A 21,293-nucleotide genomic window follows, 5' to 3' on the forward strand; every position below is an offset into this window, starting at 1 on the left:
TCCAACTCTGACCAGAGTATGTCAGTCAAGTCTAGCCTGATGTTCTAGATGTACCCCAGAACTATAGAGCAATCCTGCTGCATGTCTGAAGATGGGTCAAGTAGCAGGGTGGCTGGATTTAAGGCAGATAATAGGTTGTATCTTACTAAAGGGGGATTCAAAAGGAAAGCCAGAAAGAGCACCAGTCTGGCATTGAACAGCCACTGACTGGGTGAATTCTTGAGGGTCCCTTCAATAGCATGCATTGTAGTGATAACAAGTTCCTGCCCCATGGTTATTTTGTCAGCATCCTTGACTAGCAAGGCAGTGGCAGCTATGATCCAGAGGCAAGGTATCCATCCTTAGGCCACCAGTTCCAGCTTCTTAGATAAATAAGCCAGTCTTTTCCATGGTTCCAAAGCTTGTGTGAGCAATCTCTTTGAAATCCCCTTTCTATCATCTGCATACAAGTTGGAAAGGTTTGTGAATGTCTGAGAGGGCCAAAGCTGGACCCTCCAATAAGGTTCTTTTTAGAGTCTTAAAAAGCCATGTCCATCTCAGGGCTCCATTCTCTTTTGTCTTACTGGACCCTAGTGACTTCATACAAAGGTTTAGCTGTTAGTGAACCCTGGTACCCAAAGTCTACAAAATCCAGCAGATCTCAGAAATTCCCGTACTTGCCTTTATGTTGATGGAATTGGGATGCAAAGGATAGCTTGCTTCCAGGCACCCAACAGCATGTGCTGTCCCCCTTAAATATGTACTCCAGATAGGTGACCTCAAGTTGACAAAGCTGGGCCTCCTTGGCAGACACTCAATAACCAAGATGACTCAGTTCATATAGCCTTCTGGTATGTCTTCAAGAGTTGCAATCAGGATATCATCTACATAGTGGAGCACTGTTATTTCGGGGTTGGCTCAGCAGAACTCACCCAAATCCTCATGCAATGCCTGGTCAAAGATAGTAGATGAATTCTTGAGTCCTTGAAGTAGGTGTGTCTAAGATCATTGAAGTCTCTCTCTGAGTCTTGACATTCAAAGGCAAATAGAGGTGGGCTTTTGGGTTTGGGGGGTAGGCTGAAGAAGGCATCCTTCAGGTCAAGTACTGTGAAAGATGTGCACTCAGGAGGGAGGCTGCTCAGCAGGGTGTATGGTTTTGGAACTGTGGGATGGATGACTTCCACCTGCTTATTTACCTCCCTTTAATCCTGCACAGGCCAATAGTCATTAGAATGGGGCTTCATGGTTGGAAGGAAAAGAATGTTCCATGCTGATTGGCAAGGAATCAGAACCCCTCCCTCCCAGAACCCATTAATGTGAAAGGTGATCCCTTATGGTTTCTCTGGGAATTGAATATTGCCTGATTCCTGCTGGGATAGCCCCAGCTTTTAATTGAAGTAGAACTGGGGCCCCATATCGGGGAGTCCCATTAGATTTTTTTCTGCCCACACCTTGGTGACTTCTCCCAGGAACTTCTGGAGTAACAGGCTTGGAGATGGGGATTTTTGAGTGAACAGTTTGCATACTACTTCTGGGACCAAGGTCAAAACATGGATGGGGCCATTTTCATCCAGCACTTATACTCCCTCTGAGTCAAAATGGATTTGGGGTCCCACTTTGGTGAGGATAACAGCCTGAACTTGAGTGGGTATCCCATTAGTTCCCAGAACCAATTTCTGGGTGGCTCCCACAATCCTCTTTCTCTCCTCTGTTGTGAAGAGGATTTGGAGCAACTGCTAACAGTCATCCCAGGTGGGCAAGTGAGTCAGCATGATTGAATATATCAGATTTGAGAGGGCAGATGGTCTTTCTGAAAATGGTGGGTTCTATAATTTCCAGCTTTAAAGATCATTACTGGAAATGACACTTACTTCATGAACTGTCTCCCCTGAGCATCTGGGGATCCCATAGTCCTGAGGGGTAAGACCATAGTAGAGTTGGCCCTCTGGGCAGTATGGGTCCAAGTGTAACATGAACTCCAAGTGGAGTGAGGAAAATCAGGGGAGTCAGGAGTTTCTCCTCCCTCTGGCTGTAAAGGTTGGTCAGGGGCAGTGATGACAAAATCCATAACATAGGGAGGAAGACAGAAATCCTCCTTAGGAGCAGAAGGGGGGAGCAAGGCAGGTGGCCTAGGCTGACCCTCCTTTAGAGGTTAGAGGGAGAAGGATAGGGTGCAGGGAGGCTGGTAACAAAAAAGGTCTTATCTAAACAAGGGGCCACATGGTGATATGTCACTTGGTCTGAGTGGTCTTTGACCTCATAAATTACACCCTTCACCCTGTAAATGGTGGGGAGATGAAAAGTTTCCTCCTCAGACCATCCTACTTTATAAGTGGGCCATTTTTCCTGCAGAAGATGGTTAGTTTTCAGGGAAGAACAAGCAGACCTGAGTCTTCTGCAACTCAGTGAATGTCCTTAAAATAGTGCAGGCCCAGGCCCAGTGGAGCACTCTGTGCCTGTCCCATCCTAGGAATCAAAGAAAAATGTGGACAAGAGGACAAAAAACACAAAGAGAGTACACATGGACAGACACCGAAGAACTTTCCCAGGGAAAAAGAAAACAAAAGGCAAAGGGTGTCTCAGAAGGTCTTCTTCCGTGTGCATGGGAGCTCCACAGACCCACAGCCAGTTCAGAAATCAAATGAGAACTTGAAAGTTCTCTGTTTATGGTAGGGGGTAGGGAACATCTTGCTTTGTCCCTGGCCAGGAGACAAAATACAAGATTGCCTTGCTCCTCTCAACCTCTAGATTAAGCCCAAAACAGAAACACAGTGATGGATAAGACAAAAGGCACCCAGACTTACTGATTGGAAAAAACAAAACAAACAAACAAACAAAGAAACAAAACCAAACACTGTACTATTTGGGTCAGGGGGCCTCAAGCGAATCCCAGATAAGCTCCCAAATGTAAGGGTCCAAAGAATGAATGATATCCCAGTCTCAAATACTATGCAAAAGTAAGGAGCATTTTATTCTGCATTTGGGGGTCTCTCATTCCAAGATAGAGAGGCTATCAAGTAGGCTTGCATTTGGTTTAAAGCACATTAGGGGAATCCCGAAGTAGGTGGTCATTGTCTTACTCTATCTCTAGTCATTTCAGAACCATTATGGGGGCATAGGGGCTGGAACTTGCTGAGGAATACCCAGATAAGCAGGCTTTGTCTTACTCTATCTCTAGTCATGTGCAGTGGTGAGAAACAGGGAAAGTATAGAACAGGAGTTCAATCTGTCCCTGACTGTGAACAATCAATTGAGATAACTCACTACCATCAGACCAGCCTGCTTCATCCCTCTCAGATAGTGGAGACACTAGGCAAAAAGCATCCCTGGAAGAGCTTGAATTGGATTGTCCAGAGAGATGATAATGGAGGAGAATGAAATACTTGCACCATGCACCTCAGAGATGAGGCTGACCACCTGACCAGAGGGGCAAGCCTAAACTCTGTGAAGACTGACTGCCATTGTTCCATACACTCAGGTCTGGAGATGAATTGTAAACTTTGCTTTCCTAGTGTTTGGGTTCAACACTGGAAGAAGAGACAATGGTGCATATTTTACATACCAAAGCAGACTTGGCCTCCAGGTTCTCCCAGCATTCCTCAGTCCCTACCTGGCATACCCTGTCTCCAACCTTGAACTTTTCATACCATGGCCTAGGCTGCCCTTCTCCAGACATTTTGGTCCCTTGCCCTGTCTCTTCTTCTCCTTCTCTTGTCTCTGCATCATGTGCCCTTTCTCTCTTTCTCTTCTCCCCACCTCTCTCCTCATGGCAACTCCCCTGACTTCAATCCTTGGGGCCAGTAAATTTGCCTGAGAGCAACTTTCCCATAAACCTATCTTTAATATAATCTAATCTGGTTTGAATTGGATCATTTCACCAAATTTAGGTCCTCTACAAGAGCAACAACTGCTCTTAATGGCTGAACCAACTCTCTAGCCATACCCCCTTCCTTTTTTTTTAAATTGATCAGCAGCAAGTTCAATTAGGGCTACCCAGACATGCATGGCTATGGGACCATCCACAGTAAGGGTTTGAAATTGCTGAGGGAAGACTCCAGGCTTAGATAGTACACAAAGACAAAGAGTGTTTATTCTGCAGAAACAACCAACATTGGGGGCTGGGCATTGATCAACCATTCTTAAACATGGTAATCCCAGACAAAAGCACACAGGACTTCTTATAGAGAACTAGAGGAATTTTCTAGGATTGGGTAATCTATAATATGATTGGTAGGGGCCAAAGCAGTGACATTAGTACAATTTTGACTGGATACTATGTTAGTTCTCCTATTTTTAGAGTATGGATTAGGTAATCTAAACTTTTATTGATAGGTGCCGGGGAGGTTACATAGGTCAGCTTTTGATTGGCCTGTACCAGGTGGTCAGTGGTATGCCTTCCTATGTCTTGAACATTTAACCACAGGATACAATAGGGCTATCTACCACAGAAGGCCCATTCTGAGATAAGATATTTTCCTATTCTTATGGTTATCTTGAGGCTGTTCTTTGGGAGGAGGTCTTAGGACCTTGTTCCTGGAATGTATGGTCTGTTCCTGGAGCTGGTGACCTATGGCCTTGTTCTTGGGATTGATGGCTTTCTTTTTGAAATCAGTCCTGGTCCTAAAATGAAGACAAATGGAGTTTATGTCATCTTTTCTCACGGCCAACATAGACAATCTATCAGTAGCTGCACACACACAAAAAAAGAGTGACTACTACTCTGTCATCAGTTAATAGACCTTGGGAGACTCTTCTGTCCTTGATACAGTTTCCACTGGTTTGAGCCTGAGAAGGTTTGTTTAGGTAATTTCAGTTGTTGTTTGTTCATGTGCACAATGGCTATGTCTTATCCAGAAGAGAACATTTCCCAGCTGTCTTCCTCATCTTCTGACTCTTACATTTAATATAATAGTGATTAGTATGAAGAGGGAAAGTTGTTAGCTTATAGAAAATTCTCCTAGGCCCCACCCAACAGCTTGTTAGCTACCTGCCAACCTGGAATTATAAGAGGGACTGCTTGTTCTCCCTCCTTTCCTCTCTCCCTCCCTTCCTCTCTTCCTCCCTTCCTCTCTCCCTCCCTTCCTCCATCCCTTCCTCTCTCCCTCTTCCTCCCCCTCCCTCTCCTTCTTCCTCTTCTTCTATCCACCTTCCTATTCTCTCTCTCTCTCTCCCTCTCTCCAAAATGTTCCCAGCTGGCTTCTTTCCTTTCTGTCTCTACCTTTTTTTCATGTCCCCTTCCCTTCCCTCAATAAGCCTGTCATATGGGAGATGCCTTGGCATGGGCCAAGGTGTTCCCTCCCTGCATAGTATACCACCACTTAAAAAAACACAACAGAAGCCGTTAGGTTGATTCCCTCTGAACGTTGTTATCAATGTCTAAGAAACCACAACTATACCTCAAGTTGTGAGCAGACCCTGAGGTCTCCTGTGCCACTTGCCAACTTTTCTTTGCCTCTGGCAAAATTTTCTTGCTTTGTAGCCTTCTGTGATCTCCAATACACTGCTTCATTAAAATGCAGAAGAAATGAGTTGACCTCTCCGATGGATCTCCCTTGCACCAACTTTTCTGGCAAAGCAGAAAATCAAAAAATTATAAAGAATTAGGTTGGGAGCATAAACTACTCTTTCAGGCAACATTAAACAGTGTGGAATCCAAGCATAATGCAAGCATTTAACTGACAGGGTACAGATGTAGACAGACACATAAGAGTGTTTAAACTGAAAGGGAATTTCTAGGTTTTTTTTTAAGCTGCAGAAATAATTTCTGAAATAAAAGCATATGTGTCTGTATATAACACGCTCTTACACTTTTTCCATTGCTAACCCTTCATCCCTTTCCATGTTTTTCATATGTATAAAGAGTTGGTAGTAGCAGTAACTAGATTGACACATGTTTATTAATAAGCAGTCCTTGGAGAACATGGCCGGCACTAATTCCCCTTTATTCTCTACCCCATGAAGCCACTGGTAAAAAAGTTGGCAATTCAGCCAACTTCTGACCTGTTTGTTTCTGACTCATGTCACTTCCTTACTTGAAGATAGAAAGATTGGATTTGGCCTTGATGCCTCATGATCCAGCCTACTATATCTGTGTTTTACCCTACACTTATGAGAAAAAACTCTGCTAAACATTAAGCTGTTTTGTGTTCCATTGCATCTAGGGCAAGTGAAAAGCCATGGTTGTGATTGCAACCTAGGTCTCTTCCTTCCTGAAGAACTCCACCAGCACAGCCTTGGCCCAGTCAGCTCTCACATTTCAGCATTGCTGACCTTTAATGCACATAAGCTGACCTTCCTTTCTGTGAGCTTCGACTTTAGAAAATGTGTAATTAAAAACTCTTTTTCTGTCCTTTTGAGGTGTAAATCTTCTCAGAGGACTATTACCAGTTAAATCACCCAGGAATGTCTTTCTCCAAGACCTAGGATGCATTTTCTTTGAAATGTCAGCAGGAAAGAACAGAACACCCCTGTCTCCCAGTCTCCACAGGAGGGTGGAAGCCCAATTTTCATGGATGCCAATTAGCAAACACAGATGGCCTAATCACAGAGAAAAACATTTGCAAATTCAGGAATAACTCCATGTGCTCAACACATCCTATTGATCCATCTCCCTGCTAATGGGTTGTGGGAGGGGAGTGGTTGCCCTCTAGGATTTTTCCACCTGCTCATATCCAATGCTTGCAAGCCCTCCTGCCTTGGGTGTTACTGAAACTGAGTTCCTTTTCTGTTTTATTGCAGTGCTCTGAATTAAGTTATCTTTGCCTGTCTGTGTGCACTACGATTGTTGCTTGTCTATTCTTTCACCCCATTTTAAATCTTACATTCCTTTTGTTCTGCTGGCTGAGACAATGAAGCAGAAGGCACCAATCTCCAATTTTTCCCTTGACTCGACCACAAAGGGGTGTTGCTGAACCTAAGGGCCATAAGAAGATAAGTAAAAACAGCAAATTCTAACTTCCTCAAATGAAAGGAAAAAAATCCAGTTTAACAGAGTCCTCCTACACTACCCCATCCTAGACTTTGGTGTAATAACCAGTTCCACAAAGCTGACATACCCTATATACTGCCTATTATGGATCTGAAATAAATTTCTTTTGGATGTCACATTCTTCCTGCCTTTTCCTTAGTTGGTCTCTACTGCAGCATAGTTCATACAGCTCCGCAGGAGACATGTTCTCATTCAAAAAGGCCACATCTGTCAAAGGGAGTAGAAAACTGTGGACTCTGCGCTGAAAAGAGTTTAGCCCTGAACCTCTGATTATGGGATGGAGCACACTGTTCCTCTATACAGACAGGTTTTTCTTTTTTTTTCCTTTTCCTCCAAGTCTGTGTGTGCCTAAGGAAAATGGGAATAAGCCTTCCATCTTAACTATGCCACATGTTTGAAAGAAAACAACCCAGGCCCATAATAGAATGGTGGATCTAAAATACCTCTTCCTTCAAGGTCTGATGGAAAGGTCTCTTTCTTTGATAAGTATTGTGTAGAAGCCTTTGGTATCCTTTCATTGTGGGTCAAGCCCAAGCTCTACTTCTGTATTCCTATTAAGCACCAATTCTATAAATGAAAAAAAAAAAAAAAAGATAGCTCTGGTGGCCCAAGGATAGAGACAATGTCTCTGTTTAGACTTTAGAATCTCCTCACACACCATATCTTCAGCATAGGATCGTGCTTTAAAAAACTAGAGCCGTTGCTTCTCAGTAAGGAGAGTATAGCATAGTACCTATTCATCAGACTGGTCCAGGATGTCTGCTTGGGCAGGAGAGGAAGCTGTGGGCAGAACCCCAATAGGAAATGGGCTCCTTCTGGGGAGTTGGTCCAGTGGAAAAAGTGCTGGTGTGCAAGCATGAGGACATGAGACCCAATTTTGAGCACCCTTGGAACAAAGCTGGGTGTTGTAGATTCATCTACATCCCTTATTACTCACTACTACATTAGTAGTTCTTGTGGCTCTTGATCCCTTTGGGAGTTGAATGACTCTTTCACAGGGGTTGCATATAAAATATCCTGCATATCAAACACTTACATAATAATTCATAATAATAGCAAACTTAGTTATGAAGTAGCTAGAAAAATAATTTTAATGTTTGGGGGTCACCACGGCATGAGGACTTTATTAAAGGGTCCCAGCACTAGGAAGGTTGAAAAACATTGCCCTACATGGTTTGTGTGTAGCAGTGTGGAGGTGGTGAGACAGGAAAGCTGGCAAGCTCCAGGTTCAGTAAGTGAGAACTCTTGTTTCAGAAAATGAGGTAGAGAGTGACTGAGGAAGATGGGTAACTTCTATGTGTAGCAAACACTCAGACATACACATACACACACACACACACACACACACACACACACACACACAAATGGGGCCTCTAAAAGACAAAACAGAACGTTACAGCGAAATTCTCTTCATGAAAGTTATGAAAATATGTCCATGAGCCTACAAAATCAGAGTTGTTATTCTTAATAGGATAATAACATTTAAAAAGTTAGAATTAACTCAATTGTGGTGGTAAATAACTATGATCCTCTGAGCAGCAGGACAAATGAAATTTTACATTGATATTTGACTTACTATGGTTCGACATTTGATAAAGTCGTATCAACAACACCACAGTGCATATTGAGAAATGATGAGGGGTAGGAAATGGGCAGATAATAGAATAGAAATTCCAATGTGTTTGTTGTATCTCTGGCCAAGTTTACCTTGGACTTGCATTTCTATGTATGTGTTGTGACAAACATGTATTCAATGAAAAAAGTGAGAACGTAATCCAGACCCTATGAATTTCCTTCAGAAGTAAACACATTGTCATCTAAAGGAATTTCAGGTCCATATAGATTGTGAATCCTATTACCTTTGTAAGCTTTGGGCTGGCATTGAGAGTCCTGTGGGCTCTTCAGTGGACTGGGGGTAGGGCATGTGTCTTTCATCTAAGAAACAGAGTATATCAAAGGAAATATTATAACATTGTTTGACTGTGCCCTATAATTAAAAAATCCACTAAGAACAGACTCTATAAACTGTCCCCAAGAGATTGATAATTTGCTTGAAGTATCTCATACTTTTTTCATTATTATTTTTTTCATTTGATTTGAATTAATTTAATTCATTTATTTATTTTGATAGTAAAGATTGAAGCCAGGTACTGGTCCATGACATGCTCTCACTCTACCACCAACCAATATTTGCAAATATATTCTCATTTTATATTCATCCTGTTTATTTTCTATGTAATAATCTAGAAGTGTAAAATTATAACTTCAGTATCTTTAAATAAAAAATGTACTTGTAAGTTTGCCTTCTTCTATACTATAGTATACCTATATTATGCCTAATAAATCATTTCCCTGATGAAATATGAGGAACATTGTATTTAATTTCATAAATTTAAGCTTCCTTCTATAGGATTTCATCTTATACTCTAGAGTTTGGGCTTCCATACTATTAATAACACAATTAGCGTTTCAGCTTAACAAGTAATATATTCAACTATAGTATATAATTTATATGATATTTATAGTATAGTGTTATACAGTATGTATTTTATAATTTATAAAAACTGTGTGACAGATTTTACTGGGAACATTACACACACATACACACACACACACACACACACACACACACACACATACACACACACACTCCTACTTACCCCAGATAGAGAGTCCATGAGAGATACCATTGAATTCTTACTTGCTGAACCAATAAGCTTTGATGAGTATAGAAATGTGATTGGAGGTTACTTACAGGAGCAGAAATCACTTAAAAACCTCATCATCATAGCCCACCGCAGTTCACAAAAGCCAAAAACCTGGAGCTAATCCCACTACTTTTAGGCTGTTTGACAGGTTGGAAAGTATTCTTTCCTGTTGGCTCCATTAATCGAAGCCTTTTCCAGGTAATTCAAGCAGTTTATGCAATTTTCAGGCTGCTTTATGGATCTCTGCTTCTTCTAGGCAGTCGAGTTTGTCTGAGAGTAACTGTAACAATCTTTATTGTTTATTCTTGGGAAGGGAGTTGCCTAATGAATCTGGTCAGTTTCAGGGACTTCCTAAAGCTGTTTATTTCTTGTCTTAATGAACTTCCCTGCAGGATAGAATGTTTCAATCTTAGAAGAAGTAGATGTTTTTTTCTTTTAAGTGATAGTCTCCTACTGTCAATATATTTTGAATATTCTTTACTTATGCATAAAATTAAATTTACTAAGATATTATTAAATCTTAGTTGGCCCTTTAATACATTTTCTCAGTACCATAAAGCCCATTCATCTATTGTTTCAAGTTCTCATTCTGTTTAGTAACATTGTATTTCTTTATATCTTGGAAGTTTTGTCAGTCACATATGTTCCTTTTTCATATTGTGTGTCTATTATCTCAGTGATGGGTTCCCTTTATTTATTATTTTTCAGGTTGAATGATCATCATTCTAATTGCAATCTCTGAATGATATATCTCAAATCTGTCACTCAATCAGGAACTTTTACATTGTTGCTTTTCTTTTACACTTCTAGTGTACATTTAAGATCAAAAATGCCTTTTCCTCTCATCTGTTTCATGCTATATCCCCTACTCTTCCAGCCTGTTCACTTGTCATCTTATTGCCTACTGAAGAATCACCATTATTAAATTCTTCCTTTAAGATAGCTTAATCTAAGGTAATCTATATCCTGTTATCTGGGGAATAAGATCTTTGGAAAATTTTCTCTTTTTAATCAATCACTCCGAGTGTGCTATGCTATCATCTATTTCATTAAAGTTCTGTTTCTCTTGCACACCAAACATGGACTCACTTCCCTGGTATGGAGTGCATTCTTTGGTTGAATATCCATGTTTGTTTCATTCTTGCCCTAAAGATGCTAAAGTAAGAAGGAAGCTTGAAAAATCGTGATCTGTCACACTCAGAATGCTTTAACTCTGTACATTGTTTAATATACTTAAAATGTATTAAACACTGGAATATGCACATGTGATGTTGATTTTTTAATACATTAACTTTTATTAAAAGTGTATTAAACAATGTCTAGTCTTAAGAGTCCACTGATAGGCCTGATTGAGCAGCAATTCTAAGTAAGACATGCTTATTCTGTCATCCCAAGTGAATTTTGTATTAGAGTGTCATGATCATTACAGCAATATTTTCAAAGTATGTCAGCAAACCTGTGATGAATGCATGCTATTGATGGAGAAATGATCAAACCAAATGGCTATAATTTGAATTAAGAAAACAAAACCTAAAAAAAACCAACCGAATAAAAATAATTGGGGAAAAGAATTCAGAGTATTCTGTAAACTGAAATTCCTCCATTTTTTAGTTATTACTTATATCAGGGTATCTGTCATGAAATTATTATACAAGTAGTGAATATCAGGACAAGAGAAAAGATAGTTTAGTAGGCTTCTATTTTATGTGATTTCTCAGTTCATCTTTTGAAGAGAGCTGGCTTCAACAGGTCAGGTTCTGAGGGAGATGTGTGGAGTTGGCAACTAATCACTCTCCAGGGTTTTTTTTTTCTTTTCAGAGGGAGAAAAACTTAATTCTCTGGGACACACACACACACACACACACACACACACACACACACACACATGCGCGCGCGCGCGCGCGCGCGCGCGCGCGCGGTGGATGAAGCAAGGCTCCAATAACTTTCTTTTAGCTCTTATTTCTTTTATTATTATCCAAGACAAAAATTATCAATGTAAGAAAAAAAATCACCTTATAACCACAAGTTACATATTCTCCAAAAATAATAAGTTTAAGCAAGACAAGTCTATTACAGCTAGTTTTCCCCTATGCAAGCTGACACAATTTATATTTACCAAGAAACAACTCATTTATCTTACATTTTACTCTTGAAGTCTTATTTCACTAAATTGGCTAATCATCTATTCTATATTCTTATACTCATAATAGGATCATTTATTCTTTGTTCCTAACCCTGCCTTTTCATGGTGTACACTGAAACCTGTAACAACACCCTTAGATCACAAGATCAAGCAAAGATTCAGACCCAAAGTCCAGTGAATGTTTTCTTTGATCATTAATCTGTCTCAAAGCTATTTTCATTTCCACAAGTACACTATGTGCCTGTAATGCATAAAAGCTAAGTGTGATTCCTTTGTAGCCTATACAGCACTCAGTACTCTACTCTACAAAGATGGGACACATTTGTCTCTTTGTTGCATCTTTCTGTCAAAACAACCTAAAGCATCTCCTGAATCTTTCTTACCAATTACCATAATTTCCTAAAACTATTTAAAGCAAATCAGAGATTCTTTAAAGTCATGAATACATTTAAACAACATTATTCTGTGAAAGTTCATCTTCATATTGATCTACTGGGAAATTACCCACTAGAGTAGGTTGTATTCTATGAAGCAATCAAACCAGACTACAGGCAATGAGGGTCTCCCCACACCCATTCACACCATGCTAGATACAGGAGGACTATAGCAATGACAAATGAGAAGCAACCCTACATTCCTCAGAAAGACCACAGGGGTGAGAATCTGGATGTAATGTATGTCAGAATTAAAAAAATTAAAAATTAAAAAAAGGAATAGTATATTCTGGTTTGATATTCACCTATATATTACTTATGAAATTGCCTGTGAAATATCAATAAACACAATAGATACCCAGGAAAAATAGTTATTGGGAAAAACTTCTAATTTAAATACTGTCTTTGGGGGTCAAAAAATGCCAATTCTATATTTTTTTCTTAGAGAACAAAAGATGAATTCCTACTAAAATTTTGAGCTCTTTTATCTTTCTCAGCAATAAGTAGAAAGACAATACTAACCATGCAAATGCTACTATTCCTTAGACTGTAGCTACTGGCTTCTAGAAGTAAAATGTGCAGGGAAACCACTTGTTGAAGGAAAGGTAGAGAAGTATCAATCCTGGTTTGATGGGAAAACAGGCTTAGAACAGTCTTTGTCCATAGTGTTAAGTGGTTTATTTTCTACATTTCAAACTTCTCTGTCTATGTCTCTGTCTCTGTTTCTGTCTGTCTCTCTCTCAATAGATCTTGCCTTAAGTTTATTTGTAAAGACAGCATAGGGCTCTGATTATCTGCAAATAGTGTGTAGGCAGTTGTGCCGTAGCCATCCATCTGTCTTCATATGGGCATACATAAGCGTTTTCTAGGGCTCTTCAAAGAGGCCTGAGCCCCTTTGGGAGACAGAGCATAAGCCTGGACCTACACTGGAATTATACCCTTTGTCTTGGTTTAAACCTTGGGTTTTGGCTGGCAGAGCCCAGGAACCGTGGCCATATGGCTTTGAATACCAAGCTTGTTTGCAGCTGGGCCCCTCGCCATCTTGGGTTTAACTGACTTAGGCTTCACAAGGGCCTTGATGGCCTCTGCAAATTCACTCATTGCCTTTACGTTGTTTGCCTGCATCGTCTTAAGGCCTTTCTTGTGCTTCTTGTCAAAACACATTTTCTTCAGAACATGGGGTCAAACCCTTAAGTGATTTGTGACTGGTTTCTTGATATCATTTCTGTGCCATTTGCAGGATTGGTTGTGTGTGGTGGGGTTCTTGGACTTTGCCATGTCTTCAGTGTAAGCCATGGCTCCCAAAGTGCCTGGAACTAGAAAAGAAAGAGTAACATCTCCTTTTAAATTGGTGAATATTTAATTCATCAGGACATATTTTCCATATCAGCCAGTGGTTAAAGTGGATCAGCCAGCTACTCATTGGCCATTCTGCACTTCAATGGCTACTTAATGATGTCAGGAATCAACACTCACTTTATTGTAGGTATTAAGCCATGGTTCTCTAAGGACCGACTGAGAGAATCTACATAAAGCCCTTAGGGCAAAAGTGACAGAAATTTCTACAGACCTTAGTTACCTTTGTGTATTTTAATATTATTAATTATACTACTATTATTATAATATTTTCTATTATAATTGCCAAATCAGTGTCCCTGAATACGATAGTAATAAAGATTTCTACTTACTATGTTCTCCAAAATGTTGATTGCTGTTAATTCATATCTTTATCTAGTTTTCAAAAATGGTTTTCTCCTTTACTTCTATCTTTAAGTTTCTACCTATCCCTCAACATCCTCTCATTCCTCCCTTCTGGATCCTTCTTTCCTCTTTTCTAAAGTTAAGTATGTTTATCTTTATATTGCTTTTTGAGCTGGATGCTCTACTCCTCTTGTGTTTTCTCTCCAGAAGTTCTGAATTTCACATTTGAAGCAGCTGGCACAGAAACTCAAACTAAACGAAGTTACTTTTCTTTCTCCAGATATGTTTACAATTGATACTCTCTTGTGTTTTGGCAATCAAGCTTTTGCATTAATTCTCTGTCAAGAGGACAAATGCAGGGGCTGTGGATTCAGAAAACCGAGGCACTGAAAGGCTCACCACGTGCTCCTCTGCCAACTTGGAATGTACATGGAAGCTGGTGCTGGGCTCTGAACAAGCACTGGCCAGTTCTGCCAGATCAACTTATTTTCAAGGGTAAGTTAGAATAATGAAAGCTTTTACAAAACACACAGGCAGTTAAGTGTTAATGATTTATCTGTAAATACTGTAACACCTTAAAAATATGAATAAGACCTGCAAAACACTCAAGTCTTGACACATAAAATGATGGTAAAAAAAATCATTAGTTTTGTGAAATTTTAGCAAGGTTCCCAAATGAATTAATGAGGATGCACAAAAAGTACTTAGTGCAGTGTTGTGAAAGACTGAAAGATCAAGGTAGGCTCCTTGATTGACCAGCCTTTATATTCTATGGCAAGGTTATGGCTAACATGCTCGTTGGGATAGAAGCTCCCAGAATCCTTTGTAGTTAAGATGAAACCAACAGAATTTCAGTGGAACTATTAATTCCCATCTATATTCTGCCCAATGTAAAGTTTTTCCATGTTTCTTTTTCTTCCTTCCTGTCTGGTCTGAATTGATGTGAATTCTATAGTATCAGAGCCTAAAGACCTCTTAAGATTCCGCACTAGCCAGCTCAGCAATATGGGATTGTTGTGTTAGCAACATGACTAATGTGTTTCAGATGGTTTTGCTACAGTAGGACTTGGGAAAATTTAATGGCAAATGGTTTTATTTTAAGCTTATTATAAGTTTCTTGTGGGATGTAAATCCATGCCATGAAGTTTGGTAAGTAGAGCTTACCAAAGCTCTATAAGTCTCCAGGCCTGGAGACTCAGTGGGCACATATTTGTGGCTTAGGTGACTCCCGGCACTCTGCCAGACTCCTGACTTGAAACACACTTGCCATGCTTCTCACATAAAAGAGACATGACCACATGTCAAGTAGGCTCAAGACCCGTTGTCTCCATGCTAATGAGGTACCTAGAGGCCCGGAGGACACAGCCAATAAGCTTTTCTTCCCAGACATTCCTCCCTGCAAAAGGTATTTAATCTCAGGTCTACCTTGAGAAGTGGGGCATGGTTTCATAATCCACTTTCCGCCATGACATTAAAAACCTTAGAACCATAAACTGCCTTTTTTTTTCATCAGGATCTGCTGTAGGGAGCCATGGAGAAGACCTTTGCCTACATAGCCGCTCTCTAATCTCCTACACCACAACCATCACCAACCCTGCTGCTGCCTGTCAAGTCAAGGACTATCCCCATGAGACCAGCTAGAGCTTCCCTCTAGACACTAACTTTGGGCCCCCACTCCATTCTCAGCTCTTCTGAGACTCCCAGCAATACCTGGATGTCCAAGAGTCTGAGAACCCCATGACACTGGACTCGTAGCAGGCCTGTATAGTCCATCACAATAGAAAATTTCTCACTGACTTCCTCCCTCACCCGAGGGCCCCTCCCTTCCCAGAAGGGTGAGGCCACAAGGTTCCAAGAAAAACCACGTGTTAATGGTTAGGTGGTCTGCCTGGCAGCAGATAGGTCCCCAACAGCCCACCAATACCAACCAGTTTAAAGGTTGAACTATCCCACCAATAGTATGCTTCCCAGTTGTTGTTGAAGTGCTTGGGACGGCTTCTTCTCAGGTGTGAGTGATCGGCTCCAACTCTTTGGAACAATAAAATCCTCTTGCAGCCGGGCAGTGGTGGGGCATGCCTTTAATCCCAGCACTTGGGAGGTAGAGGCAGGTGGATTTCTGAGTTCAAGGCCAGCCTGGTCTACAGAGTGACTTCAGGACAGAGCCAGGGCTATAGAGAAAAACCCTGTCTTGAAAAACCAAAACAAACAAACAAACAAACAAACAAAAAATCCTCTTGCAATTGCATCTATTGTCCTTCGATGAGCTTCCTTCAAGGGGTCCCAGTAGTGTGGCTCTCTTGGCCTTCACAGCCTTCGGACGCCCCCGCCCCCCAATCAGCTCTATTCCCACATCTCAAACTGTGATTTCCTACCCCTGGAGCCGTGCATCTCTGCCCTTTCCTATGGCCCAACACCCGAGGGTATGTGCAGTCAAACTCCCCGCTTCCTGCCTCCCCAACTGCCATGCTCTGTGTCTGAGTGGACACAGGACCCACAACCCTACAGTTTCTTATATACAAGAGCTATCTATTTATTCTGGTAGGAAACATTTTATCTGCCCTTTCCCTTATCAAAGGAAATTCTAATTTCTCATTATTTCATTCGCCATTTGATGGACAACTAGCCTGTGTCCTAGCTATTGTGAATCAAGCAGCTATGCACATACCTCAGAAGGAAGAAGGAAAGTCCTTTAGGTGTATGGCCAAAAGTAGTATATTTGGGTCATATAGTAGATCTGGTTTAGTTTTCTGCATAGCCACTATGCTGGTTTCTAAACAGTGGCTCCAGTTTGTCTTCCCAACAACAATGCCTGAGAGTTCTGCTTTTCCCAGATCCTCGACAGCCTTTGTTATCTTTTGGTTTCTCAACCTGAACTTTTCTGACCAGGGTGAAATGATTAAGGAATCAACATTCTAGAATATTGTATTCTAAAATCTTTCAGCTCCTATCTCTTTCTTCTCAGGGATAACCAAACGATGTCAACAATAACAAGATTCCAGTTTCTCTAATCTATTTCTTCATAAATCTTATTTTTAAAGGTAGACACAGTGAACATATACACATCCTGTACTTCCACAGTAATCAGTTTTCTTTCATATTGTATGGCTTGGAAATTTTACTCTTTGTGTTAACTGTATTTCAAAGTTAAACATCAAATGATGCTAAAAGAGTCAATCATAAAGAATACACTGTCCTCTTCGTCTGTGACTTTTTCATTATTCTACTTATAGTTCTAATGATGTTATAAAGAACTGGTTGCCAGGCAGTGGTGGTGCACGCCTTTAATCCCAGCACTTGGGAGGCAGAGGCAGGTGGATTTCTTAGTTTGAAGCCAGCCTGGTCTACAGAGGGAGTTCCAGGACAGCCAAGGCTACACAAAGAAACCCTGTCTTGAAAAACAAACAAACAAACAAAAAAAACTAGTAGGGTTCATAGCCTCACTCTGTTTGGACATAATATAAATAATCAATTTCAATTAGGGAAGTCGATGATAATATATGAAATATTTTAATATTAAAATATTTAAATGATTTCATTTTTCATATTTTAAGAGATTATTTTAACTGTCTTGGTATTTACACTTACTGTCTTCACAAAATGACAGTGGCTTTTTATTTTTTTGCACAGCATCTCATTATGATGTTGCCCAAACTAGCTTCAAACTCATGATCTTCTAGCTTTAGTTCTACAAGGGTAAAAACTTTTAAATATCTAATTGATAACAATCTTTTAAGACAACAGAGAGAAACCCAAAGTTACAGAGAGAACAAAGAAGAGGGACCATGCATTCCTTAAAATGAAATACTGAGTGAAGAAATAATATGAAAGAAATAATATTTACATGATCTGGTAAAGCCTTGTCGATTACAGAATGCTTCAACTCTCAGGCTCAAGGCAGTTGTTTCAATCTGTTTCTGACAGATCTATCAATGAGCAAGAAAATGAGGTTGAACACAAGAGTGAGAAAGTGTGAGACTAGAGATATGGCTGAGCAATTTAGAGTATTTGTTGATCTTCCGAGGACACCAGGTTGATACCCAACACTGACATGGTGGCTCACAACCATCTGTTAATTCAGTTCCATAAGATCTGACTCTCTGGTTTGTCATCTATGGGCACCAGGTATTCATGTGATACACATCATGCTTTCAGGCAAAACACTTTTATATGTGTGTGTGTGTGTGTGTGTGTGTGTGTGTGTAATAAATATAAAAAAGAAAAGAATAAAATAGGGCTGATATGTGCAAATTATACTTTCCTGGCTGAAATAAATTAGATAAAGTGTTTATAAGACTGACATTCCTTCCTACAACAGTAGAGTCTAGTCACTCACTAGGCCTTCTCAAAGGTTATTCTACAGAAGAAAAGTATACCTGTTGAATAAGAAATTCAAATGGCCCATATATTTTTTTCCAAAATGGTCGTTTTGATGTATTCTTGTTATTATTAGAATTTCTGCATAAACTTTTGACAGGTATCCTAGTTAGGGTTACTATGCTGTGATGAAACACTATGACCAAGGCAACTTGGGGAGGAAAGCAGCTATTTGGCTTATGCTTCCACATCACCATTCATTACTGGTGGAATTTAGGGCAGGGCAGGAACACAGAAGCAGGATGTAATATAGAGGTCATGAAGGACCACTGCTTACTGCCTTTACCCTTATGGCTTGCCCAGTCTGTTTTCTTAAGGCACCCAGAGTCACCAGTCCAGGGGTATTCCCACTCACAGTGGGTTGGGCTCCTCCCCATCGACCTCCTATTAAGATAATGCACTACATGCTTTTTTATAGGCTGATCCTATGGAGGCATTTTCTCAATTGAGGCTCCCTCCTTTCTAGCGTGTGACAAACTGACACAAAACAGCCAGCACAATGTGTAAATATTGGCACTCAGTGACAGAAATATAACATGTGCATGTATATGTACACACATACACACACAATACACATTTGTGATGTCTTAGCTAAAGTGAGCAAGGCATGGAATTCACCTGTGTTGTAGTCTAAGCATTAAAAATAGGGACAGAAAAAGTCACAATCCCCAGTCATTCCTTGCTTTCACACTGGTTAGTAGAGAGCATTCTGAACTTTGCAGAGTAGTGCAGGTCTTTGAAGTCTTTGGGGGATCTTTTGAGTCTGAAATAAAAATCCTTTAGACACAAATGACTCCCACAGGAATAAACCTCTGTCCCTGAAAGTCAATGTATTATTAATTCTTGAAAGTTTCAAAGTCTTCAAAAATCAAATCTATAAAGCTGTCATTTCCTGTAACTCAGGTCAAGACATAAATGATATTATAAGTGCTGGTCAATTTTTAAATTTTAAGCAATACCTAGTTAAAAAAAAAAAACCTTTTACTTTCTAAAGAAAGTCCAAATTTCAAATTGCATTATAAATTCACAGGTAGTGTCTTATTTTTTGATGAATGATGGAGAAAATCTATATAGTCATTTGTGGGGAAAAAAGCCACTTACACCCAACTAACAAGGTGTATAACTAATTCATTCAAGGTGAAGACATTTTTCTGGTCTTTCCTGATGGGTCAGTATTGTTTTCAGTAACCTTAGTTTCAAACTGGTCACCTGAATAGCATTATTTTATTGAATAAATAAATGTAAACATAAAGAAGTAACATCTTCATGATCTGGTAAAAACCATGTCTATTATAGAATGCTTCAACTCTCAGGCTCAAGACAGATGTTTCTGTCACATCAGTCAATGAACAAGAACATGAAGTTGAATACATGAGTGAAGTGGTGTGAGGCTAGAAATATGACTGAGGAATTTAGAGTATTTGTTGATCTTCCAAGGATCAACAATGTTGATACCCAGCATTGACATTGTGCACAACTTCAGTTCCATGGGATCGGACTCTATTTTGTCCTCTATGGGCACTAGGTACTCATGTGATACACATACATACATACTACACACATATATAGTTCCAGATAACACACTCAATACATATAAATATACCTTGTACTTTTCTCATATAGAGCTGATGTGTGCAAATTACACTTTTCTAGCTGAAATAAGTTAGATAAATTCTCTATTAAAATTAGCATTCCTTCCTACTACATTAGAGTCTAGTCCTTGACTGGAGCCTCTCATAGGTAGTTTTGTTTAATAAAAGTAAATATGTTGGCTCTTCAATCCAAATGGGCAATACATTTTTCCAAAGTGGTCTTTCTAATATATTCTTGTTATTATTAGAATTTCAGCATAAACTTTTTACATGTGTCTTAGTTAGGGTTACTATGCTGTGAAGAAACATTATGACCAAAACAACTTGGGGAGGAAAGGTTTCATTTGGCTTATGCTTCCACGCCACTGTTCATCACAGAAGGAAGTTGATACAGAGACAAGAAAGAATGGTCAGAGAATCTCTCCACATCTCCGGGATCGGTTCTTGAGAGATGTCTCTCCACTGTTGTTTTCATATACTCTTAAGGTTTTACCAGAGCTGAAAATGACTTACACAAACATAAAATCAAGGAAGTAGGAACATCATTTAGGTTTCAGCACAAGCCTGAAACTTCAGCCAAACTGTCCATTCACTCAGGATATGGAAATCAACAGGTTAATCTGCAATTATTACGATGCACTTACCACATGCAATGTGAGAGACTAGATGTTACCACAAACAGGTGGCTATTAACTGTGAACAGAATGTAGGTCTAATTTAACCATGTGCAGGTGCAGTAACATCAAGCACTGCTATTTTTAGAAGTCATTATCCTTACCATTTTAGTTTATCATTTACAATTCAGATGGCAAGAAAGAATAAAGATATTTTATTACCTGTCACAACTCTGTAGGGCTTCTAAAATGGCTACTCTTCGATAAAGTAGCATTAGCTTTAATTTCAGAGTCACACCAATAACACTCTTTGAAATGGAAAGATTCTCTAAAATGACTTCTTTTAACATACATCAGGACTCAAGAAAAATAACTGTTAAGTTGTAAAGTAACTTGACAATGTGATGCTGCTAAAAATGTTTTTCAAAAGTATCATAAAATGCTCTTAAAAACTGAATATCAACTTATGGAGAGAATGAAAAATAGGCAGCCCAAGCTATTTCCAACCAGGCAGGCTAAAAATGTCGATGACTATCCCATGGATGAAGCATAGAGGAGTGTGGTGTTAAAGAGGAGGAAGTAAACTGTATAGAGACCTTATGCCACAGTGGTCTTTGTGAGTGCAGGCCATCTTATAATCTGGCTACTATTTCAGCACCCAGGAAAAGACAAACAACCCCCGCCCCAAATCAAAAGCTGTTAGCTCTGCTTCCTCTCCTTTGTAGGTAAGAGAACAGAGACCAGGCTCATCTGAACATCA

The 21,293-nt window shown here is 39.8% G+C and overlaps 1 pseudogene; it reads right to left on the reverse strand.

Annotated features, from left to right (window-relative positions):
- Positions 1–4,418: 4,418 nt before the first annotated feature.
- Positions 4,419–21,293, reverse strand: part of LOC116081558 — a 33,743-nt pseudogene continuing 16,868 nt past the window's right edge.

The sequence above is a fragment of the Mastomys coucha genome, unplaced genomic scaffold (genome assembly GCF_008632895.1).
Source record: "Mastomys coucha isolate ucsf_1 unplaced genomic scaffold, UCSF_Mcou_1 pScaffold7, whole genome shotgun sequence".
Classification (NCBI taxonomy): Eukaryota; Metazoa; Chordata; class Mammalia; order Rodentia; family Muridae; genus Mastomys; species Mastomys coucha.